The 26,176-nt window shown below is 37.4% G+C and overlaps 1 protein-coding gene across 13 annotated transcripts in view; it reads left to right on the top strand.

Annotated features, from left to right (window-relative positions):
• The window catches only part of Zhx3 (zinc fingers and homeoboxes 3), a 144,091-nt gene that overhangs the window by 41,241 nt on the left and 76,674 nt on the right, over window positions 1-26,176 (top strand). For 7 of the 13 annotated variants that reach the window (XM_046433151.2, XM_046433149.1, XM_046433147.2 and 4 more), the window contains exon 2: window positions 23,489-23,604. The gene's annotated coding sequence lies outside the window, so the exon portion shown is untranslated. Of the gene's footprint in view, window positions 1-23,488; window positions 23,605-24,470; window positions 24,616-24,923; window positions 25,032-26,176 lie in introns of all 13 variants that reach the window. The other 6 variants (XM_058575641.1, XM_058575637.1, XM_058575640.1 and 3 more) reach the window with 2 other exon arrangements.

Below are 26,176 nucleotides of genomic sequence, written 5' to 3'. Positions count from 1 at the left end.
TCTACATTTGTAATTAATATGACAGCATATATTTTAAACTGCATTTATTTAGAAAATATGTGCTAAGGGACTCTTGTGTGCCAGTCACTTTACTAGGCAAAAGGAATGGTAGCACTGAACAGAAATCACTACCATCATGGAGACTTCAAGTTCATAAAGAAGTGTCTCTAAGAAAACTACAGTTAGGGCTGGGGCTGTAGTTTAGTGGGCAGCACACTTGCCTCACGTATGAGGCACTGGGTTCCATCCTCAGTACCACATAAAAAAAATAAATACATAAAAGGATCTTGAGTCCATTTGCAACCAAAAAATTAAAAATAACTTTAAAAAAAGAAACTACAGTCAAACATAAAGTCCTTGCTTTTTCAAAATTTGAATTTAAAGGGCTATATACTTTGTCGCATTAGTTACAGAGTAGGTGTTTCATTGCATTGTGTGATATTTTGTGCTTGATTGTATGCCGCAGTCTGGCTGGGCACAATCAGGAGCCACTTGTCAAAAGAAACTAACTTTATTTTTAGAACCACACACGCCAAACAAAACAGCCTCTCAGGAAAAACCCTCAGAGCCTCAACTGCCACCACCGGCTTTCCACAAGCCTCTCTCTCCCACACAAGCTTCTCTCCACCTCCCACAATCCTCCTGCTCTTGAGGCCGATTGGCTGGGTCACGTGGGCGGAGCCAAAAAAATCCCCCAATGAGCAGCTCCGTGGTCTGAAAGGGCAGGGAAACAGCCCAATGAGCATCACCGCAGAGGAGCCAATCAGCTAGATGTTGCTGGGGCCGAGGAGCCAATCAGCTAAATGTTGCTGGGGCCGCTGTGAGTCAATCATCAGCCAGCAGCTGGAAGTTTGCTGGCAGCTGGAAGTTTGCTGGGGCCCCTTTGGCTGTGGCTCTCAACATCTCCCCCTCTCTGTTTAAACAACAAGCATGTGGCTTAGGGACCGTGCCTGTTAGGCAGTCCAATTCAACATATGGTCCTTACCCGTCATCGGATGAACTGACCTCTAGGCGTCAGCCTCCTGTCTTAGGTTGGTACCACTGCAATTGGATCATACCCGTCACTGACTACTGGTCCAGCATACAGCCATACTTGTGGATAGGCCTTTGCACCTGTGGGGGGGTGAGGTTCTTTGCCTCACCTCTGTTGGCCCCCAAATTTTAGACCATCACTAGTAGAGGAGGATGCAAAATGCCATGACATTAAGCCAATTGAGGGCTCCTTTGAAAAATTGTACCACCGGTGACACCATCAGCAAAAATACTCCAGCACTACCACAATTCGCTGTACCAACAGATAGTTCACAATGCATACAGGTAAGCTCACAATGTGTCCAGGCAAGTTCTGCAAGCAGTTCAGTGATGGCTATTGTAGAAGCTGTAGATTGGTTTTATCTTTGACTTCACCAGCACTGGGATGAAGATAGGAATTCTGGCAATAATGGCTAAAGAAAAAATTATGTAACATTACAGAAGGCACTAAAAGAAAACAATTTTCTTAACAATTTACATTGTCTTCACCGGCACTGGGATGAAGATAGGAATTCTGGCAATAATGGCTAAAAAAAAAATTATGTAACATTACAGAAGGCACTAAAAGAAAACAATTTTTTTTAACAATTTACATTATCTTTAAGAGAATTATTAAATATAATGAAAAGGAAAGGTGAAAGTAAACAAACAGATCTGTTAACCTTCTTTTTTGTTTACATATTAAAACAATCCTCAACAGTTGTTTACCCAATTTAAATTAAACCATATAAATCACGTGAAAAAAAAAATATTTGGATCCATTTTATCATGAGCGCTCATCTTATATGATATATGGACATAGGTACATTCAAACATATAACACAAAACACAAGTGTGCACACATAATAGAATACATACAACACATAACATTATAGTAAAGGCCTTATAACTTTTTACAGGTGAAATCTCCATTGCAATGTTTAAAAACTCTATAGTCAAAAAATAGAACTGATCAGCAAAACATTAACCTAGGTCTGTATGAGCTCAAAAAACAAAATAGAACTTCATGATATGGCAAAGGGCAATAATAAAATAGATATTGAAAAAAGCATCCTGGTTCTGTTGCAGATGTAAGAATAGCCAAACTGGAGTTTTGGATATCAGTTGTTATGGATTTGAGCCAAATCATCTTCTTTTTGGTCTGTAGAAATCGCTTTAGTTAATCTTTCTGGAATCCAAATCGGCTGCTGTTCTCCCTGTGGAAACACATAAACAGACCCCCGACTCCAGACAATCACTGGGTCAGGACCTTGGTTAATCTCTCTGGAATCCAAATCGGCTGCTGTTCTCCCTGTGGAAACACACAAACAGACCCCCGACTCCAGACAATTACTGGGTCAGGACCTTTCCATTGTCCTGTTAGAATATCCTTCCAAAGTACCTTGGGCTTATGTACATTTTTTGGACACATATGCCTTTCCGCAGCACTAAGTCCTGATGAATCCAAATTTAAAAAGTTTAGAGTAAAAAGGGTTATTTTAAGTTTATCTTTGGGGAATATATACCCCTTCCCAATTCCTTCTTTTTGCTTTAATAAGTACATTTTAATAGTTTGATGAGCTCTTTCAACTATGCCTTGTCCCTGTGGATTGTATGGGATTCCTGTTATATGAGTAATGCCAAATGTTGAGCAAAATTGTTTAAAAGAGGTAGAAGTATAACCAGGGGCATTATCTGTTTTTAACTGTTTTGGAACACCCACAGTGGCAAAATTTTGTAAGCAATGAGCTATAACATCTTTAGTTTTTTCTCCGGCATGAAGGGAGCCCATCAAAAATCCAGAAGAAGTATCAACTGTAACATGCAAATATTTTAATTTTCCAAATTCTGGCAAGTGTGTGACGTCCATCTGCCAAATATGGTTAGGTATCAATCCTCTAGGATTGACTCCAAGATTAACTTGTGGTAAAAAGGTCACACAATTTTGACATTGTTTTATTATTTGTCTAGCTTGTTCCTTAGTTATTTTAAAGCGCTTTTGTAAAGTATTAGCATTGACATGGAACTTTTTATGAAAATTTATAGCTTCTTCTAGTGTAGAGAAAATATGTATGTCATGTGTAGTTTTATCTGCTAAATCATTGCCCAAACTAAGGGCTCCAGGCAATCCTGTATGTGCCCTGATATGTCCTATAAAGAATGGATCTTTTCTGTCCCAGATTAGACTTTGTATAGTGGAAAGCAAAGAGAAAACAGTAGAAGAAGGGGAAATCCTACCAGCATCTTCAAGAGATACTATAGCATTAACTACATACTGACTATCAGAAAATAAATTAAATACAGAATCTTTAAACATCACAAAAGCTTGTAAAACTGCATTAAGCTCTACCTTTTGAGCTGATTGTTTGGGTACTAAAAATGTAAAAGTTTGATCAGGGGTAACTACTGCTGCTGTACCATTATTTGACCCATCAGTGAATATATTTGGAGCATTCATGATAGGTGTTTTTCTTGTCATTTTTGGAAAAATTACAGGATGCAATGACCAAAAAGACAATAAAGGATTAGATGGTAAGTGGTTATCAAATGAAACATTAGATTTGCACATGATTATTGCCCAAGTATTTAACTCATTAGCTAACTCATCAATTTGATTCATAGTATATGGAGTAATAATTTTATTGGGAGAAATTCCAAACACTCCCTTTGCTGCTTTTATTCCTTTGAGTATTAATTGTCCTACAGCCTCAGGATACCTAGTAAGAATAGTGTTAGGAGAATAAGATAAATGTATCCATAATAATGGACCTTCTTGCCAAAATACTCCTGTAGGAATATTTTTTGTTGGTAGTACAATAAATAATAAAGGCAAACTTATATCAATTCTATCCAAATGCATATTTTCCATATATGTTTCAATGATTTTTAATGCCTTTCTTGCTTCAGGCGTTAACATTCGGGGTGAATTTGGATCTGATGGACCTTTTAGGATATCAAATAAAGGTCCCAACTCTCCTGTTGGTATACCTAAATAAGGCCTTATCCAATTTATGTCTCCTAATAACTTTTGAAAGTCATTAAGTGATTTGAGTTGATCTACTCGTATTTGAATTTTTGGTGGCCGGACCATGGTTGAGGATAATAGAACTCCTAAATAATTAATTGGAAAATTTAATTGTACTTTATCTATTGCTATCTCTAGATTATAATTTTTTAATAAGTTTGTAAGTGTGGCATAACATTCTAGCAATGTGTTTTTATCTTTGTGTGCTAATAATACATCATCCATATAGTGAAATATTTGTAGTTCAGGATTTTGATTTCTAAGTGGCTGGATTACTTTGTTAACATAAATTTGACACATAGTTGGGCTGTTAGCCATCCCTTGAGGGAGTACTTTCCATTCATATCTCTGATCAGGACCTTCATGATTCAGTGCAGGGATAGTAAATGCAAAACGTGGACTATCCTCAGGATGAATTGGAATTGAAAAAAAACAATCTTTAATATCTATAACTAAAACATACCAGGTTTTTGGCAAAGCAGACAACTGAGGAATCCCTGATTGAGCAGGTCCCATAATAACCATCTCATTATTAATGGCTCTTAAATCTTGCAATAATCTCCATTTACCAGATTTCTTTTTGATGACAAAAATGGGAGTATTATGGGGAGATACAGAAGGTTGTATATGTCCTTCCGCTAATTGTTGTTTGACCAGGTCATGGGCTGCTTGTATCTTTTCTTTAGTCAGGGGCCACTGAGGAACCCATACTGGTCTTTCTGATTTCCAAGTAATTTTGATTGTCTCAGTGGCCCTTTCTGAAAATCCAACCCATGTCTGTCTGTTCCTTGATCTATTTGTATTGGTGCTGCTATACCTTGTTCTTGTTTTTCTAATCTTTTTCCTTTCCTAAAACCTTGTCTAGTCATAATAGTGGGTGCATTTTGGTTGATGTTATTTGTTAATGTCAAACCTAATTGATCTAGGACATCTCGTCCCCATAAATTTATAGGAAGATGATCCAATACATATGGCTGTATAGTTCCTTCACATCCTTCAGGATCCTTCCAATCTAATACCATTGCACTTCTATGGGGATTAGTTGCCACTCCTAGGCCTCGAAGCGTTTGAGTGGCTTGTTGTAATGGCCAATGTTTTGGCCATTCTTGACGAGAGATGATGCTAAGGTCTGCACCTGTATCCAGTAGCCCATTAAATTCATGTCCTTGAATATTTAGTTTTAGCATGGGGCGAGAATCTAAATTTAAAGAAAGCATAGCCCAGTCTACACCTGTGGAGCCTAATCCCTTGGAACCTCTTTCTACAGTATGACTGGAAAATTTATCATGTAGGCTGGGTATTATTAGTAACTGTGCTATTCTATCTCCTGGTGAAATTACTGATATACCCTTTGGAGAACTGGCTATAATTTTTATTTCACCTTCATAATCGGGATCAATTACCCCAGGACTTATCATAAGTCCTTTTAGAGTAGAAGAGCTGCGTCCCAATAATAAGCCTACTGTTCCTTTGGGAAGAGGTCCTTTCACCCCTGTGGGAATGATTTGAACTCCCATCTCTGGAGTTAGTACTGCTCTGGCGGAGGCGCAGATGTCCAACCCTGCGCTCCCTCTGGTTTGTCTGATGAGGGATCTGATGGACAATGTGTCCTGGGCACTACCCTGATGGGGTTGCTGGGTTCCTCCAGTGCTCCGTATATTTGTGGTTTTGGGCCCCGGAGCATTGGGCCCCCCTGTCCATTTTTTGGCAATGGAGCCCGATGCCTTTCTCCACGATATCGTGGATAAACACCTGGTCCTTGTTCGTTTTTTGATAATGGAGTACCCTCTATGGTGGTTTGAGAACGGCATTCATTAGTCCAATGTCTCCCTCTACGGCATCGTGGGCAAATACCTGGTATTCTACTCCTTTGATACCTAGTTTTGTTAAACCCTCCTCCAATGGGGCAATTCCTTTTAAAATGTCCTGTTTGTTCACAATTGTAGCATGTTCTTGGCCTGGCATCTAAAGCCTGTTTTACTGCAGCTGCCACAATTTGCCCTTGTTCATTAATGTCTCTGGCATCTAAAGCCTGTTTTACTGCAGCTGCCACGACTTGCTCTTGTTCATTAATGTCTCTACATAATTTAATATATGTGTTTAAATCTTCATGTTTCCATGGTCTAATGATATCTCTGCACCAACGATTCGCTTGCTCATAAGCCAGGTGTTTTAGTAATGGCATTGCTTGTTCTGTATTCCCAAAAACTCTGGTAGCTGTTTGAATAAGCCTATCTACAAATTCAGCATAAGGTTCATTAGCTCCTTGTATTACCTTAGATAATTGACCTTGTAAACCTCCATGTCCTTGTAAAGTCTTCCATGCCTTAATTGCATCTGCAGCAATTTGTGCGTATACGCCAGGATCATATGCAATTTGTTGCTGCTGATCCTCATAAGGTCCCTTTCCTAACAACATATCTAGATTTCTCTGAGGATAACCAGCTGCTGCATTTCGCCTAGCCGTCTCCTTGCAAAATTCCTCATTGGCAACCTTCCATAACAGGTATTGTCCTCCATTTAGCACAGCTTTACACATATTAGCCCAATCTGCTGGCGTCATGTTCAAGTTGTTAATGGATTCGACCATGCTTACAGTGAAGGGTGCTTGAGGACCATAGGTTGTTACAGCCTCTTTTAGCTGCTTCACTGTTTTGAAATTTAAAACTTGGTAAAATCGCTGCCCTCCTGCCTCAAATACAGGGCATGTTAATATTCGAGATCTTGTCTCAGGATCCCAACTATCAACTGCGGGGGTTGGGGGCCTCCCAGCATATGGAGGTGGCGCTGTTGGTTGGACACTTACGCCCTCTGGTGATAGAAAGGTGTTAGTAGCAGTCTCCTGTAGAGGTGGTGCTGTTGGTTGGACACTTACACCCTCTGGTGATAGAAAGGTGTTAGTAGCAGTCTCCTGTTGTAACTTTCCCCCTGATGGCTTTTTCTGTTTTACACTTTCTTTCTCTGTCTGACTAGCTTGAGAGGCCTTCTCTTTTACTTGAATCTTTTCCTCTGTCTGACTAACTTGAGAGACCTTCTCTTTTACTTGAATCATTATGTCTTCTCCTTCCTCTACCATTGTCTGAACTGAAGGCTTTGGACTAAGCAAACAAGATATGAACGTCCACAATGGCAATGTGCCAACTGGCAGAGTCCCTGGGCTTTTCTTTTCTATTCTTTTTAAATCTTCACCATGATGGTTCCATTGTGATATATTTAACAACTCCTCCTTAAAAAGCCATGGGCTACATTTTTGTATTGTATCAACGTATGCCCTGACTGCTCTTGATTTTACTGGGATGCCTCCTTCCTCTAACAATTTACTTAACACTCTTTCAGTTTGTTTTTTACTAATTTCTGATCCCATATTTCTACTATAATACAACCCAACAAGATGACGCCAAACAAAACCGAGACAGAATGAAATAAAAAGGGAACAACAAAAAGTCATTATAGCCTTTCTATCCTCCTGACATGTACATCCGTCCTTTCTCCCTATCTGTTCCTCAGACATAAATAGTTTTTCCTCAGATGTGAGCGGTTTTTCTTCCGTCTCACTCATCTCCAGGGACAGGCAACTTAAAACAAAAGTGAAGCAAAATAAAAGAGGAATCTTAAAATGGCTACCCATCCTCTCGCCCTGCCCTCAGGGGCGAGCAGTTTCACTTACCCTCAGTCGCTCCCCGTGCGAGCCACCAAATGCCGCAGTCTGGCTGGGCACAATCAGGAGCCACTTGTCAAAAGAAACTAACTTTATTTTTAGAACCACACACGCCAAACAAAACAGCCTCTCAGGAAAAACCCTCAGAGCCTCAACTGCCACCACCGGCTTTCCACAAGCCTCTCTCTCCCACACAAGCTTCTCTCCACCTCCCACAATCCTCCTGCTCTTGAGGCCGATTGGCTGGGTCACGTGGGCGGAGCCAAAAAAATCCCCCAATGAGCAGCTCCGTGGTCTGAAAGGGCAGGGAAACAGCCCAATGAGCATCACCGCAGAGGAGCCAATCAGCTAGATGTTGCTGGGGCCGAGGAGCCAATCAGCTAAATGTTGCTGGGGCCGCTGTGAGTCAATCATCAGCCAGCAGCTGGAAGTTTGCTGGCAGCTGGAAGTTTGCTGGGGCCCCTTTGGCTGTGGCTCTCAACAATTGTACACATGAGGATTCTTAATTATCTGTTTCTGTATAATAAATGATCTTGGAAGTCAGCACCTTAAAACAGCAAACACTTAGCATCTAACAAAAATGGGCTAGGAATTTAGGCGGGTCCTAGCAGTCTCTCATGAGATAGCAGTCAAGCTGTAGGCTGGGGATGCAGTCTGGTCTGAAGTATTGACTTGGGAGAGGGAGGAACTGCCTCCAAGCTCACTAACCTGGTTGCTACCAGGCCTTCGTCCTTTATTGCTGTGTCCATCTTCAAGGTTGCCTCATAACTTGATGTTGGCTTCTCCTAGGAGAAGAAGGAAAGAAAGCACCCAAGATGGAATCCATGGCTCTATATAACCTAATCTTGGAAATGACGTTCCATCACATCTGCTATATTTTATTTGTTAGAAATGAGTCAGTAAGCCCAGCCACATTCCAGGAGAGGAGGTTACACAAGGATATGAATGCCAGGAAACAGAGATCACTGGGGACTGTCTTAGAGGCTGCCTAACATGGAAGGTTAAGACATAACGTAAACAAATATAACCTGTCAGATGGTAGTAAGTTCTGTGAAGAAAAAAATGTCAACTGCGAATATCTATCATTCAGTATCAAGCCATCATTCAAGAACATGGGTGAAGTATTTTATTTTTTCAAGTAAATACTGAGAAGTTTATCATCCACTGCTCCCTGCTAAAGAATCCCTAAAAAGAAGAAGGAAGGAAGGAGTGGGATGCAAGAAGCAATTCACAATCTGTAAATTTAAAATATCTGTCTTTCCAGATTTTTTTAATGTTTTCGATTATAAGTTGTGAATTTTTGTAATGGAAATGATTGCTTTCTATTTTTCTTTATACTTTTTTGCATTTTTAGTTTAAAGAGAATTTGTAAGTATGCAAAGAAAGTACATCCCCTGGTGTTCTTATACATTTTTCTTGTCTTTGTCAATGCAAGAACTCTATTAATAGTTTAAAATTGTAACAATAGTTAGCATTGATTGAGTTTTTACTCTGCACTAGGCATATTATGCTAAGCATTTTACACGTGTTATTTAAGCTTAGTAATCCTGTGAGAACTCTATTCTATTTCACAAATGAAAAAAAATTGATGCTATGAAGCTGATAACTCTTTGATGTTAGTGTTAACTATTAAGTAGCACAACCAGGATAACATCAGCCGTTGAGCAGCATAGTCAAAACAAGATCCCAGGGAGGACTCACCCTAGAGTGCATGCTTTTAACTGCTACACTGTTCTTCCTCTTCCTCTACCTAGTTTTTATTACTTTGTTTTGGTAAAATTATTAAAGTGCTAAGGCTTCTCTTGAAAATAATTTGATGATGATGTCTTACTGAATTTAGTATTTACAGAATTTTATAAATGGAAGGAGTCTTAATGAGCTAGTTCAGCTCCTTCATTTTATAAGTAAGGAAATGGAGACCTAGACACGTTAACTGACTTGACCAAGGTTATGAAGATAGTGACAGTAATATCCAGAAAACAGATGATCTGTCACCAAGGTTAGTATTATTTCCTCTAGAATATTTCTGTTTATCCTAAGAAAAAGTCAGCATTCTATTTGGAATGGCTTAAGAAAAAAGTGTTTTGTCCAGAGATATTTATTCTGTAAACTGGCATTCATATAACCAATACTTCTGATATAAATACTGTTCATGGAAAAAAGTAGCAGATGTGACCCTGGCCTCAAGTAATTTATAATTTAATGTGGATGCAGAAAAGTGAAAGGAAATTATAATTCAGCATGTGCAAACAGAATGATCAGCAAAGGGACAGTCAACTGAGTATTTAGAGAAGGAGAAACAGGGGTAGTTAGGGAAAGTATGTTGGAGAAAGAAGCATCTACGCTGAAGCTGGGATTACTGGCAGGAGTGTACCATCTCAGCTTGCATTGAGAACGGACAGCATAGGAGTTGGATCAAGTCTGAGGAAGAGGAGGATTCTGGTTTGGGACATGTGGAGCTTGGGAGGTAGTGGGTCATCCAAGAGCAGATGTTCAGTGGGTGGCTGGCTCTGTGGCAAGAACTCGCTGTGGGGATAGTTGGCATGTGAGGCGGGGCTTGAAGCAACTAGAGCAGAGATCAGAACAGGACAGTGAGGGGTCTGGGAGTAGGAGAGTTTAGGACAGCATGCAGCCTGGTGCCTTGTAAGTACTAAATGTTTACAAATTCATTTATTTGATCAACAACTGTATTCCTTTTAAAATAATTACATAATAAGTATTCCTTATTTGGTGATCAAAACATTATGAAGCAAGTACAATTTTCTCATTATTCCCGGGAGGCTTTTCTATTACAAAGATTGGGAAGTGGAAGCTTTGTGTAATGGTCTTTTCTTTTAAAAGTTATGTAAGTAACATACACATACTTGTGATATCCAAAAATATGAAAGCATAGCGTATTTTTTTTTTTTTTTTACTTTCTCCTTACCCTCTTTCTACCAAAGACCTTTGTAAATGTCTTTCCATTTAGGTTTCCTAAGAGAAGCTGAGTTCTAAACAGTCTGAGTTAGAAATTGGAGAATGTGATTCCTCATGTTTGTCTTCAATTCACTGTGCTTAATGTTCAGTGGTTAATGTTGAGTGATTGGCTCCCTAGAAGAGGTACAAGCCTTTGCCCTTAGTGGTAGGCAAACTTGATTTTATAGAAAGTTATTCAGCTTCTTATTTAGTGAAAAGCTGAAGTCCTCCATTATGAACTTCAGATGAAGAAAAGGGTTGTCATATTTAGTAAATCACTGGCATGTGAATACATGTGTGTGTGTGTTCATGTGTGTACACACATGTACCCATGCACACACATATATACACACATACAGTGGAATGGCTAGGTGTTCATATTTGGTGATGCACTGACTTTTTAAGTCTGTAGCTTCTCAAAATAATTTATCTTTAGGAAATATTAGTGAGAAGTAGTCCTGAGTCATGCCTATTTTAGTAGATTCTTTATTTGCCCAGTTTTACGGTGTACAATGAATTTAGGTTTCTAGAGTTGATATTTGGCCATAATTTAGAGGCAGACCTCATCAGAGGTATGAAAAGCCTAATTGTGTCTAATGGACCTCTGAGGAATTGCCCTACAGTGTTAAATATGGGTAAAAATATGTGCTTGAGGAAGATAGCTACTTGGTAGGGAGGATGAGAAGACAAATCACGTAATTGCTTTTGATGTTTGCAGCATACCTTAGAATCTAGAATTCAAATGAAAAATTAAACCAGAGCAAAAGCATTGCAAGGTTACTTAATCATTTCTTTGATTCCAATCTAACCCAGAGGGCCTGCTGATTTTACCTCCAACATGTACGCAAAACTTATCTCCACTGCCAACATCCTAATGTAGGACTAATGCTGGACTTCTGTAGTAGCTTGCTGCTTTCTCTCTGCTACTACTCTTGCTTCACTTCCATCCATTCTACATTTTGAGAGGCACTGCAACATTTAAATTGTCTAAATCTGACTTCAAGGCTATGTGTGGCATGGTGTTATACTAATTAACCTCATTCTGAGAGCTCTCACTTCTATTCAGTATCATCCATCTACTGTCTGGAGGAGATCATAACTTGTGGGGTGTGTGTGTGTGTGTGTGTGTGTATATGTGTATGTATGTATGTATAGTGTGTCTGTGTGCACGCATTACAAGGCATTAACCCAGAGTCTTGCACATGGTAGGCAGGTGATCTACAACTGAGCTACATCTCCATCCCTTTTATTTTATTTTGAAACGGGATCTGGCTAAATTACCCAGGCTGACCTAGAACTTGTGATCCTTCTACCTCAGCCTCTCAAATAGCTGGGATTACTTGTGTGTGCCAATATGCCTGGCTCATCTCTTTATTTGAACTAACTTTCTCTGTAAGCATCCAAACTTAAATGGCATCTGTATTTCCTCTCCAAAGAAGACTTTAAGTGTACATCTGCTTATTTTTTTCCTATTACTTTGGTTCCCATATTTCTTTTGAAGTTTCTGATTTTTTTTCTATATTATCTCTTTTGTTTACAGAATTCTTATTAGCAGTTGAATTTCATCTCACATCTATTTTATTAATAACGGTGGTGGATCTTAGTTTACTTTTTTTGTTGCTGTTTAGCATTGCTTCTTGTATCCCAACTCATCTTTTATTTCATGGAGGTAAATTTAATTTGCTATGGTACAACTTCGAGTCTCTCCCTCCCACCCCAAATTCATGGTGGTAAAAATTCATGGAGCTCTTGCATGCTCCCAAATAACTATTTTGCCTTAATACATGACAGTTTTAAGAGAATATGGGATTCTACCTTTAAAAACTTGGTAGAAATTGCTTCATTTATATATTTTAATTTGATATTACAGTGAGAAGTCTGTTGCAAATCTAGTTTTCCATTTGTTACAGTTAGGACCCCTCTTCCTCCAACCTTAAACTGCAGAATTTAACTCTTTATTTTTGTGATTTACAATTTTAATCAGGTTGTATTTAGGTGTTTCCTTTTAGGTATTGTTATAAGGCACTTGATAGATCCTTTCAACCCAGTCTCTAACAGAGAAAAAATTGGCCCTATTATCTCTTTGATAATTTCTTTCCATTTACTTTCTCTTTAAGAAAGAAAAGAAAAAGTTAGGCATATGTTAGTCAGGTATTTGTTGTCTATATTCATCCTTCTTTCCCTTCATATTTCCTAATTTGAGAGAGTTGATGGGTTCAGTCTTCCAAATCACTGCTTGTGTCTTTGGTTTTGCTCCTCTTCTTTTTGCTGTGCAGACCTTTGTTGAGGGATTAAAACTTTTTTGTTGTTTTGTTTATTCCCCACTAATAACTTTTTAGCATTACTACTTTGCTCTTACTATCTTCATAGATCTTTTAAATGATATCTTCATAGAGCTTTCAGAGATTACTAAAATTGTTTTCTCTTTCCTTTATTAACTCTTGTTTCCTCTGGATTTGGTTCCTCTGTTCAGTTTAGTGTCACTTTTTAATCTGTTTTTCTTAGTGTGTGATTTTTAGTTGGTTTTCTGTTCACATGCATAAATGAAGATCCAGACCAGTGATTTTCAATTCTAAGGGTACATTTAATTATGTGAAGAGCATATTAATAAAAATGCCTGGGCTCACTCCCTCTGTCAATGCTGATTGCACTGAACTGTGTAGGGCCTAGGCATTTAGTGTCTCTCATATATTTTATTTGGTGGTAAGGATCCAACCCAGTGCTCACACATGCTAGGCAAGTGCTCTACCACTGAATCACAGCCACTTTCCTGGCAATTGGTCTTTAAAAAGCTCCCCAGAGAATTCTTAGGTGCAACCAGGGCTGAGAACTTGGTTGTGTGATCAAGGTGGCTCTTAGCCCAAATGGGGATTTTTTGTTTTTCCAGAAGTAAATTCAGAGTATACGAACCCTGGACCTGCTAAGTACTGTGTGCAATCAGCTGCCTTCTGGGTGGGTGTGTGCCTTGTCATTTGAGGTACTGTTTCTTCATTTTCTAGTCCTAGCACCTGTGTGAGTGGTCCCTACAGCTGATCCTCCATTTTATTATAGAGAGCTCTTCTCACTGTTTAGCTTGAGAACATTGGAAGATGCAGCTGTTCCCCAGATCTTTAATTATTTTCCTGATAATCACTGGCTCACTTTTACTTCCACATCTAACTTCTATAGTCTCTGAACTTGGGTTTGTTTCCTCCCAGGGTTCTGTGGGCACAATGACATGAGGTTTCCCCCCATCTTTTTTTTTGCACCAGGGTTTGAATCCAGGGGCGCTTAACCTCCACTGGGCTGCATCACCATTCCTTTTTTTTTTTTTTTTAATTGTAGATAGTCACAATACCTTTATTTTATTATGTGGTGCTGAGGCTTGAACCCAAGTGCTCTACCACTGAGCTACAATCTCAGCCCCTGCATTCCTTTTTATTTTTTATTTTGAGACAGGGTCTCACTGAGTTGCTTAGGGCCTCACTGTTGCTGAGGCTGGCCTGAACTTGTGATCCTCCTGCCTTAGCCTTTTGAGTTGCTGAAATTATAGGCATGTGCCACCATGCCTGACTTTAGAGGTCCCTTCTTTTGTTTGGTTCAAATTGAATCTTCTTTACAATGATTAGCATTGTCAACAGTCACAACAGTCGGTCCTAATGGCTTTTTTTGGTTTTTTTTTTTTGATAGAAGTTATCATGCTATTCTCCTGATGTCCTGATGGCATCTTTCCTGCTTATCCTATGTTTCTGTGAACTTATCCTTATTTTACTTTTATATGTTTAAAATATATATATTCTTATGTTTATAATAAATAGTCTTTTATATTGGTCATTTTAAGAGACAAGAGAGATACATTGTAATGTTCCATTATTTGTCTTGAGCCAGAAATCTCAAATGCTTTTTGGTTACCTGTGAAAAGTGTCAGATGTCTAAGGAATTTAACAGACTATTCACAGAAGAGGAACTATAGGAGGCTTAACCAAATGGAGAACGACTTCATTCTATCAGTGAAAAATGCATTTAAAGTTTTTGGTGCTTTTCTTTAAAATTTATTTTTTAGTTTTAGGTGGGTACAATATCTTTATTTTATTTTTTATGTGGTGCTGAGGATCGAACCCAGTGCCTCACACATGCTAGGCGAGTGCTCTACCACTTGAGCCACAACCCCAGCCCCCATTTAAAGTTTCTCATATCAAATTAGCAAAGTGGGTGTGTGTGGGTGTGTGAGGGGTTATGGTCAGGAGTATATGGGGGAGACTGTGTGAGAGAGAAAGAGAAATTATGTTAGCAAGGTATAGAAGTACAGACATTCTTAGATACTCTTGTGGAATGCAGAGTGGCACAGTGCAGTTTGGCAATACAGGCCTTTAAGATATTCATATTCTTTGACCCTTTATCCTAAGGAAATAATCATGAAGACAATTTTTATATTAAAAAATGATGTAAAGTGGATAAAAATATGTTCAGATACCTGAGAGTGGGTTAATTTTTAAATTATGGCAAATCAATGCAGCTAACAAAATTCAGCAAATGAAATAAGGCTAACAAAAACACATGTTTAAAGCAGGTGCGGTGGCACATGCCTGTAATCTTCGTGGCTCAGGAGGCTGAGGCAAAAAAATCAGGAGTTCAAAGTCAAATTCAGCAATGGCAAGGTGCTAAGCAACTCAGTGAGATTCAGTCTTTACATAAAATTCAAAATAGGGCTGGGGATGTGGCTCAGTGGTTGAGTGCCCCTAAGTTCAATCCCCAGTACCCCCAAAAAACAAAACAAAACAAAAATCAAAAAACAAAAAACAAATGTTTAAAAAGTTGTTAATGGCAGGGAAAACTGTTCATGTAACAATGCTAGGTGAGAAAACTTGCTCTAGAAACAGATTTATTTAGATTATTATTTCTTTTTTTTTTTAATTTTTATTTTTTAGTTTTAGGTGGACACAATATCTTTATGTGGTGCTGGGGATCGAACCTAGTGCCTCAAGCATGCTAGGCTAGCACTTTACCACTGAGCCACAACCCCAACCTCTAGATTATTATTTCTATAAAAAAAAATGCAAAGAAAAATAAAAATTAGCACTCATGATTGTTATGATTTGAATTCTGTAATTTTCCCCCTGCAGTCATATACTCTTCTGTTCCACATTTCATACAAAATATATTATAATCAGGAATGAAAACTCAGCATTATTTTTAAAATTTCCAACTTGCCCACACATGATAGGCAAGAGAAATGTGAAGGACAAGTAATCACATGAAAATGTTTCATCATAGTAGTATAATAACAAAGAATGAGCCAGATGCATACCTGTAATCCCAGCTACTCAGGATACAGAGGCAGGAGGGTTGTCAGTTCAAGGCCAGCCTGGGCAACTTAGTGAAACCCTGTATCCTAATAAGAAATAAAAAAAGGCTGGGGATGTGGCTCAATGACCTCTAAGTTTAGTCTTCAGTATTAAAAAAATAAATAAAATAAAATAAAAATTCAAAGAATGCATGATAGCATTAGAAGTATTTGTTTCATATATTTAAAATGAAAAATAGTATGTTCAGTATGATCCCATTTGGGTAAACTTATATGTGTATGTGTAAAAAGTTTACAGTGCTAATCTCTGGGTAGCAGATGTTTTGGAGGTCACTTTATTTTCTTCTTTATGTTTGTAACTCTGATTATATGAATCCCCTTTCCCTATAGTCTTAGGTACACTTCTGTATTTTCCAATTTCCCTATATTGACTTATAATTGAGGGCTTTTTTTCCCCCCAAATTAAAAAAAAAATTAGTATTTTCATCTTCTACAGTGTACTTTCAGCTCTTAAAGCATGCTTAACATAATTAATATGGAGGGTAGATTAAGAGAAATTTGAAGGTATCCTTTACGTAATTAAAAGAATTCATTGATATAAATTTCCATACACCTCTAAAGAGATTTCTCTCTTTTGCAGAATGTTGGCCACATAGGTGCAAAGTGACGGAAAACTGCCTTTGTGTTATTTCAAAAAAAGTATTTGAACTTTTTCATTTTAAAAAGTTGAGGTATAATTCATATATAGCAAATTATACATATTTTAAGGGTATAGTTTAATAAGTTTTGACAAATGTTTATACTGATGTAGACACCACCCCAAGCCATGTGTAGAATATTTTTGTCACCCCGGCAAAGTTCCTTTATATACCCTCACCATTCAAAGGTAAAGTCTTTTCTGATTTTTACTACAATAAATTTTCTCTTTTCTAGAACTCCATTAAGCAGAATATATAATAATTATTGTGTTTATCTTTGTTTGCTCAACATGATTTTGATATTCCTCTATGATATGTATATTAGATACTTATCTATCTTTTAATTGGTTTATCCATAGCATTCCATTGTTTGAATACCACAATTTGTTTATGCATTCTCATGTTGACAGACATGTGTCCAGATTTTAGTTCTTTTAAAATTGAGACTGGTTAGTTTGTAGCTGTGTCATAAACTTCAGCATTTCATCTGCTTCTCTTTTCCTGTCTAGCAGGGCTTGCAAACCAGGCATTTGCCCTACAATTAAGGGCTGGTTTCCAAGAGCTTGTAGCTAGGACCACCACAGAGAAAGCAGAGAACAAAGCTGAAGCAGGCCTGCCAGCTCCCAGGCAGATGCCTCAGTATTTCAGCTTTGGGACATAGAATGGCATCCTGAAAACTCAAGTGAACTGAGTGCGACTAAAACTGAAGAAATATGGAGGGAGAAGTACAGTTATTCAGTTGGCTTGTTGAAAATACTTGGAGGGTGAGAAATTGTAAGGGCCCTGAAGATAGAACCTCATTAGGCAGTAAGCAAGACCAAAGAAGCAGCTCTTTCTACCTGCTGTTAAAGAGCTTTCTGTTTATGGAAAATTTGTGGCAAAACTCATGCCATGAGAGTGAGCCCTACCATAGATGGTATATTGACCAGCCTTGCTGATGCCTGTACTAAAGGGATCCTCTGACTGCTTGGATGTTGGACTTGATCAGCAAGCAGTCCATTTCATGTTCATTGTTACGCAGCTCTTTCCCTCCTGGGACTGTTGTCCAGCTCTTGCCTCATCTGGGTCAAGTTCTTAACCTGGTTATTCTGGCCCCTCTTTTTCCTTTTCAAGTTCAAGTTTCTGGTATAAAACAAAAAAGCAAAACTCAACAATGACTCAGAACTTCTAACTTTATGTTAGCAGCATTTCCTGCCAAAACACTGACCCCAAGAACCTGCCAGAAGATATTTTTATTACCTTTAGTTTCATTATAGATGACAAAGTAGATGGAATTGGATATCTGTTTTTCAGGATTTGGTCGATAGCTATTTATTTCAACACCAGATAATATTTTCTGATTAAAGTTATTTATAGGCAATTTGATTCTTAAAACCCTTTCTGATTTTGCTGGATCACCTCAGACCATGAATCTCACATGGTTTGTGTATTGAGAGGAGGTGCAAACTGAAGCTTTGAAAAGTTGGCACCAGACATGGACTCTGAAGCAATCACTACCTCTCAGACTCAATCCACCAGTCTCAAATGGCTTTTACTTTTGTAGAATATGCAATTTCCATGAAATGGCTAGTCTCAGAGAACTCCATAGTTATTTTTTTCTAGGTTACTATGTTGTCTTCAATTCTAATTTTTATGTGAGAGCATAGAACAGATTGTGTCTTGCCCAAGAAATATTTATAATGTCAAGTAATTGTTCTCTCAATTGATCAAGTGACAGATTTTAGCCAAAAAATATTAAAGATTTTTTCAAAATTTTCCTCCTTAACCCCCCACCAAATTACAATTGACACTAGGCTCTGACTAACCAAGCTTCTTTGAGAAGACTCATTGGCAAAGTAGCTAGTGTTTCATAACAAATTGGGGAAGGGGGAATTTGTCCTGTATTCTGCAAAGTCTGTTAAACAACTTAAGAATCAGTGAACATAAACAGTTCTTGTGTATCAACTGCTTTACTAGGAACTGATGATGATGAAAATTGATTACAGGGGCTGGGGCTGGGGCTCAGTGGTAGAGCGCTCACCTAGCATGCTCGAGGCACTGGGTTTGATCCTCAGCACCACATAAATGTAAAATAAAGATACTGTTTCCACTTAAAACTTAAGAATAAATATTAAAAAAGAAAATTAATTACAATTCTGAGAAATGAAAATCCTTGAGTTTTAACATTTCTTATTTACAGAAGCAAACAATCAGACCTTGAATAATTGACCCATTCTCTAGAATATGAATATTGTATTCTCACTGCAAATGTAAACTTTATATTTGTTAATCCAGCTGTTTGAAAATTACCATAGAAATACAGACAACTAAAGGGAGTTAGTGTATTACTATATCAAATATTTTTAAGATAACATCAAAATTATATCATTGAATGAAAAGACATCTCATGATCATGGATTGGAAATCTTAATATTATAAAGATGGCAGTACTACCCAAAGAAATTTAAAGATGCAATGAAATCTCTACCAAAATTCCAGTGACATTTTTTGCAGAAATGGAAAAAGTGATCCTCAGATTTATATGGGATTGTAACAGACCCTGAATAGTCAAAATAATCTTGGGAAAAAAATGAAGTTTAAAGACTCAGGTATCTCAATTGCAAAATTTACAACAAAGCTATAATAAAAACAGTGTGGTGCTATCAATATGGATAGACATAAAGATCAGTAGAATAAAATTGAGAGTCTAGCAGTAAGCCCATATGTCTATGGTCACTTCTCTCTCTTTGGTACTGGAGGTTGAACGCAGGGGTGTTTTACCACTGAGCTATATTCCCAGCCCTTTTAAATTTTGAGGCCAGGTCTTACTAAGTTGCTTAGGGCCTTGCTAAGTTGCTTAGGGCCTTGTTAAGTTGCTGAGACTGTTCTTGAACCTGTGATCCTCCTGCTTCAGCCCTCCAGAGTTACTGTAATTATAGGCATGCACTGCCATACCTGGCATGGTCAGTTGATTTTTTTTTTTTCTTTTTGTGGTGCTGGGGATTGAACCAAAGGCTTGTGCATGCAAGGCAAGCACTCTTCCAAATGAGCTATTTCTCTAGCCCAATCAATTGATTTTTGAGAAGGATATGAAGACCATTTGATAGTTGAAAAAAAAAAATCTTTTCAACAAATGGCATTGGGACAATTGGATTTTTACAAGCAATAGAATGAAGTTGGACCCCAATTTCACACCATATACTAAAGGTAATTAAAAATGGATTAAAGATTGAATTTTAAGACCAAAAACTATAAATTCTTAGAAGAAAATATATGGGTAAATCTTCATGACCTTATATTTGATAATGGATTCTTAGTGATGACATCAAAAGCACAAGCAATGAGGTCAGACTTGGTGGTGCTCACCTGTAATTCAAGTTATTTCAGAGGCCAAGGCAGGAGGATTTTAAATTCAAGCCAGCCCTGACAATTTAGAAAGACCCTTTCACAAACTTTAAAAATAAATAATCAAAAAGGCTGGGGATGGGCTGGGGTTGTGGCTCAGTGGTAGAATGCTTGCCTGGCATGTGCAGGGTGCTGGATTCGATCCTCAGCACTGCATAAAAATAAATAAAATGAAGGTATTGTATTCAACTACAACCAAAATGAATATTAAAAAAAAGAAAGGCTGGGGATGTAGCTCAGTGGTAAAGGGCTCCTGGGTTCAATTCCCAGTACCATAAGTCAAACAAAAAACCAACAAACAACCCATATGCAATGAAAGAAAAAAATAAATTAGGCCACTTCAAAATTTAATTGTGCATCAAAGGACACCATCCAGTAAGTTGAAAGAAAACCTACAAAAGAAGGGGGAAATCATTTGCATATCTGAAAAGGGCCTAGTATCTATAATCTTACAACTCAACAACAAAAAGACAAGCAAACCAATTAAAATATGGACAAAGGGCTTAAATAGACATTTCTCCAAAGGACATATACATGAAAAAATACTCTGCACCTTTAGTGATTAAAGAAATGCAAATAAAAACTACAATGAGATACCACTTGATACCTACTAGGATGACTATAATTTTAAAACAAAACAGAAAATTATGAGCATTGGTGAGGATGTGGAGAAATTAGAATCCTTGAACTTTGCTAGTGGGACTGTAAACTAGTGCAGCCACTAGTGCTTGTAGGACTGAAAACAGTTTGGTACTTTCTCAAAAAGTTGAATATAAAATTACCACATTTTCTAGTAATTACACTTGTAAATGTGTACCCAAGATAATTGAAAACATGTATTCAAGTAAATATTTGTGCACTTATGTTCATAGCAGCACTATTAATAGTGGCCAAAAAGTGGAAATAACCCAAGTGTCCATCAATGGCTGACTCAATGGACAAAATGTGATATATTCGATAACGGAATACTTAACAGCCTTAAAAATTTTGAAGTGGGGACACACACTACAATATAGATGAAACTTGAAACACTGTGCCAGTTCAAGAAGGCCAACGCAAAGAATTATTATATGATTGCATTTATATGAAATTCCCAAAAGAAGTAAATCTGTAGACACATAAAGCATAATAATGGTGTCAGGGGCTAGAAGAGGGGGAATGGAAGTGGCTGTTTAATGAGTATTGAGTTTTTGATGAAAGTATTTTGGGACTAGATAGAGGTAATGGTTGCACAGCATTGTGAATATTCTAAATGCCACTGAATTGTACATTTTTAAATGGTTAATTTTGTGTGAATTTTACCTCAGTTTAAAAAATTACATCATATGGTTTCTATGATCTCACAAGGATGGGTGGCTTTGCTGTCATAGTTACCTTGTGACTATTGGAATCCATATGTTTTGTAGCATTCGTGCATTGGGAAGTTCTTTCCAACTGTGGGCAGGAAATCTTGAAGACAGACAATCCCAAATGGGTTTCTCCTATAATAACAATTAAGGAATGTAGTTTTGCTTTTTCATGTTTATTTGTTGAATCTTGGAAAACTTCTACCTTGAATGGGTCCTGGGTTATTTTAAAATGTAATCTAGACTGGGTATTGATTGGTTTCCATTTAATTTGAAAAGCATGTTTAAAATAACTCCATATTATTTGGAAATGGAACAGTTTTTGGTTTATGAAAATATATAGTAATTTTTTAAAAATCTTAGAAATATTTATGGAATTGTAATCATATATTTATGGAGGTTTTCTATATTGCAGTAGTAGGAATTTTTGTGACACTTTATAAAACTTTTGCAAATGCTTTTTATTGTCAGTAGAATTGGTGTCAGGAAAAGCAAAATTCTGTTTTCAGATCAATCAAGCAGAGTTGTATAAAAACTTAAAACATTTTTTAAAAACTTATGTCTCTCTTGATCTTTTGAAGTTGGAACCTTAGATTGTATCTGGCAAAAGATCTGAACTTGAGCAGAACTTCCTACTCAGAAAAACAGGAATGCTTTGCTATAGTGGATTGAACCCACAGCTTTTGACATTGTGATCATTAGTTCTAATCGACTACAGAATAGAAGAAATGCCTTGCTTAAGGAGGGCTTCCAGATGTTAAAAGTTAGAAGGGATCTCGTAAGCATAGAAAAATACCTGAAATAAATGTAATTAGCTGAAGTATTTTGTGTATATGAATAATTAGCTTTAAATAACTATTGCTTTTGATTTCCACCAAATTTAAAATATTTCCTTTTTCTAATGTTCAAAGGGATAATTTCTTAAGTGAGAAAAGGCCAGCTTTTAAGTTGTAGAGAATTAGAAGGTAGGTTTTTCAATAAATTATTAATTAGGAAAAAATTTCAACAAAAGCTAATTTAACTAGAAATGGAGCTATTTAATTAGACATGCCAAGAAAGCAGTAAAAGAAAGTGAAATAGGTGGATGAGACTTTATCTTACCATGAAATTATATTTATTGAGGGACTCCTGCCTATGAAAAGCAGCATAGCACATAGTGCATTTCCTTGGGTAGTTTATGTAACTAACCTTTCTATACCTCATTTCCTTATCTGGGTGATTAGAATAATAGAATCTACCTGCTAGGGTTATTATAAGGATTAAATTAGTTAATGAGGTTAAAGCTTGTTAGTACAATACTTGAAGGGCAAACCTGTTTATATTCACAGACGCTCATAGTCCCCCTCTGTAGTGTACCAAGTTCTGGATGTCTGTTTGAAGTTCTGACACTTTCCCATATACTCACACTGGGGCTGTTTTACTGCTAATGGGTGTTTTAACCAAAGGGAATGCTTTGGAGAAAAAAGATCTCAGGAGCAGTGTTTTTTTCCAAGTGTTTCCCAAGTAATTTTAAGATCACATGAAGCATCTCTCTGGTGGTTTGTTGAAAATCTATTTATTGTTTCATTTATTCACCATGTATTACTGTGTGCTCAACATTGGCACTGGGCAGAATGGAAAAACATAGGAATAAGAATCAGAGACAAAAAATGTAGCGAACAGAGTAGTTAAGCCTGGAACTTACAGTATGAGCCAATTCTGTAGCTCATACTAGGAAACTCCCAGGGCTTTGAGTATAAAACCATGAGAGAGTAGTATATCCTTCAGGGTGTGTGCATCCTTGAAGTTTAAGGCTACCTCTCAGTTAATTTTATTATTTCTGCCAAGCCACCTCAAACTTAGCTAAGAGAGGAATAAAAACTCATTGATGGGGAGGGGAATGTATAAAAATTACAGGTTTTAATGAATCATTTTGTTCTGTTTTCCTTACTTCCATTTATATGTTCTATTTCCATTAGAATTTTAATAGTTTTAAATTACTAGTTTGTATTTTGATAACTTTTTAAATTCTTCCCACCTTCTATTTGTATATAGTTATAAAATGAATTAGGACATGAGATTAGATAACTCAGCTTCCTAGAATGTGCCTTCTCTTCTTGTGAAGTGATGATGGTCATTCTTTTATAGAACTGAATTGCAACTGCAGAAGTAACAAGTGACCCTTTGAAGATGCATGTGCGACTGCATAAAGTGAAGGGGAAACTGGAAATAACAATGAAGTAAGGGAAAAGTATGCTTCTCAGGTAAGTTATGTGCTTCTGAATTTCACCCAAATTCTTGCTATATCAATTACTAAAATTTTGTAACACATAAGTTGTTATAATCATATTTAGTCTTTGTATTGCTATTAAATATTCTTTATTTAGTCCTCCCCAGTTTTTTTTTATGGACACAATACATTTATTTTATTATTTATTTTTATGTGGTGCTGAGGATTGAACCCAGTGCCTCACACATGCTAGGCAAATGCTCTAACTGAGCCACAAACCCAGTACTCCCCACTGTTTTTATCCCTGAGCTCTTTGATCAAATTATTCCTTTTTGGATCAATCTAAAAATATGAATTGAAAGTATAACTAGGTGATTTCTTGTTATACTGTAGGTTAACCATTGGATATCATAAAAGCAGAGTTGTGTATTGTGTCTCTTGATGTGTTGATTAGGCCAAGTGTCAGTTTTTAGTTTGAATGCAAAACTTGTGCTTTGAAAACTAGTTTTCCAAATCTTATTCTCTAACTACAGTATGTGTGGCACTCTGGCATAGGAAAAATTTTTAATAATTTAATACAAAGGATAAAGACTACCAAGCATGGTGGTGCACCCCGGTAATCCCAGGTTCAGGAGGCTGAGGTAGGAGGATCGCAAATTCAAAGCCAGCCTCAGCAACTTAGTGAGGCCTTAAGCAACTTAGTGAGACCCTTCTCTAATAAAAAATGGACTAGAGATGTGGCTCAGTGGTTAAACGCCCGGAGTTCAATCCCTGGTATCAAAAACAAAAAGAAGACTAACACTCAGTATAAATAGATATATACTTCATTTGATGAAACAGATACACTCTAGTAAACTTTTTAAATAAAGGAAATCTTTTACATTATTTTCCTCTATGAAGTTAAGAAACTTTCTCCAGTATGTTGGATAAAAATTTTTGGAAGGAAATGGAGACAGAGTCATTGATGCTATAGGATGCTGGGAGTTATGTACTATAGTATTCTCCAGACAACGCCATGGCAACATCATTCCTGCGCAAACTTGTGGTAATTTCCCCGTAATTGTAACCTCTGGAACTTTCTGCTTCATGATGGTGGGGGGTGGGGTTTTTTCCTTCCCTGTGGTTCAGTAATGGATTATAGCAGGACTATTCTTGGATATATAATATCTTCCAAGCCTGATCATTCTTTAACTCTGAGTTTTAAAGTTGAGTAAAACTATTTAGTGGCATTATACATCAACCCTCTAACAATGATATAAGACAAGTTTCTTGTACATACGTTTTCTTTTTATTATTTTTTTTTAAAGAGAGAAAGAAAGAGAGAGAGAGAATTTTTTAATATTTATTTTCTAGGTTTCGGCGGACACACAACGTCTTTGTTTGTATGTAGTGCTGAGGATCGAACCCGGGCCGCACGCATGACAGGCGGGCATGCTACCGCTTGAGCCACATCCCCAGCCCGTACGTGCACTTTTTAATGCGTACCCTTACCCTGACTCTGCTCTTGTTGAACTTCAGTTAGTCTAGAAATGTTCCTGCTTCCAGACCATTGTACTTGTTTTTCTGCCTGGAATCCTCTCCTGCCAGAAATCCACAGGATTCCTGTCATCTCCCTCTAGGTTTCTGTCCCCAAATTACCTTATCAATGATGCCTTCCATGACACCATCAATTGAAATTGACATTATCAAACCCTTGGCATCACTCTATCCTTTTAAATTTTCTCCAGGTCACTTACTAACATTTGACTGCTATACAAATACTTGTTTATTGGCTGTCTCCCTGCCCTCCCTCCACACCCATACACCTCAACTGCCTGAGCTCCCCAAGGGCAAGAACTTTATCTCCAGGATCTAAAACAGTGCCAGAGAATAGATGCTTAGTAGGTGTTTGTTTAGGGAAAGAATGAAGCATGCTTATGTTAGGAAGATGAAGTAAATTTAGAGATCATGTGATTGGATTGAAAATGATGAACAGAAAAACATCATGGAGGAAGCATCTTAAATTGTATATTAAAAGTCTAATAAAAAAGAGGGCTTAAATGCCATAGTCAAAAATAGCTTTTTAATATGGAAGATAATTTGTATTCTACTTCCAGAATATAAATGGCAGATCAGATATTTATACCAAACACCAGACATGAAATATTACTTAAACAGAAATGTCTAGGAAAGTTTTGGATGGTAAAATATAGGGAGTTAAGCAAAAAGAGAGTTGTTCCAGTGGGAGGGGCCTTGAAAGAATATTGCACTTAGGACAGAGGATATCAGATAGGCCCTAGCAATGCCTGTTGGGTTAGGGGTCTGGTAGGATGGGGACATTGGGTGTGATGACTAGAGTTTGAAGTGGGAGGAGGTAGGTGGCAAGAGTAAAGCCATGTTGGAATTACAGAAATTTTGTTTGAGATCCATCTCTTACCTACTTCCTGGTAACGCTGAGCCATCTTGCCTAACTTCAGCTTACTTGGTCTCTCCCACTCCACTCCTACCTATATGTGATGATATTTTGATATCATGCTTTTTCTTTGTCATATTTAAGATCTTTTTAAAATAAATCTCTCACTTTAAAGATGCATACCATTTGACTCAACAATTGCATTTGTGAGAAT

This window comes from Marmota monax, unplaced genomic scaffold (genome assembly GCF_021218885.2).
Source record: "Marmota monax isolate L192 unplaced genomic scaffold, Marmota_monax_Labrador192_F-V1.1 WCK01_AAM20220418_F8-fsc00014, whole genome shotgun sequence".
Classification (NCBI taxonomy): Eukaryota; Metazoa; Chordata; class Mammalia; order Rodentia; family Sciuridae; genus Marmota; species Marmota monax.
Note: the sequence above shows the minus strand (reverse complement) of the source record. Positions and strands in the feature narration are given on the sequence as shown.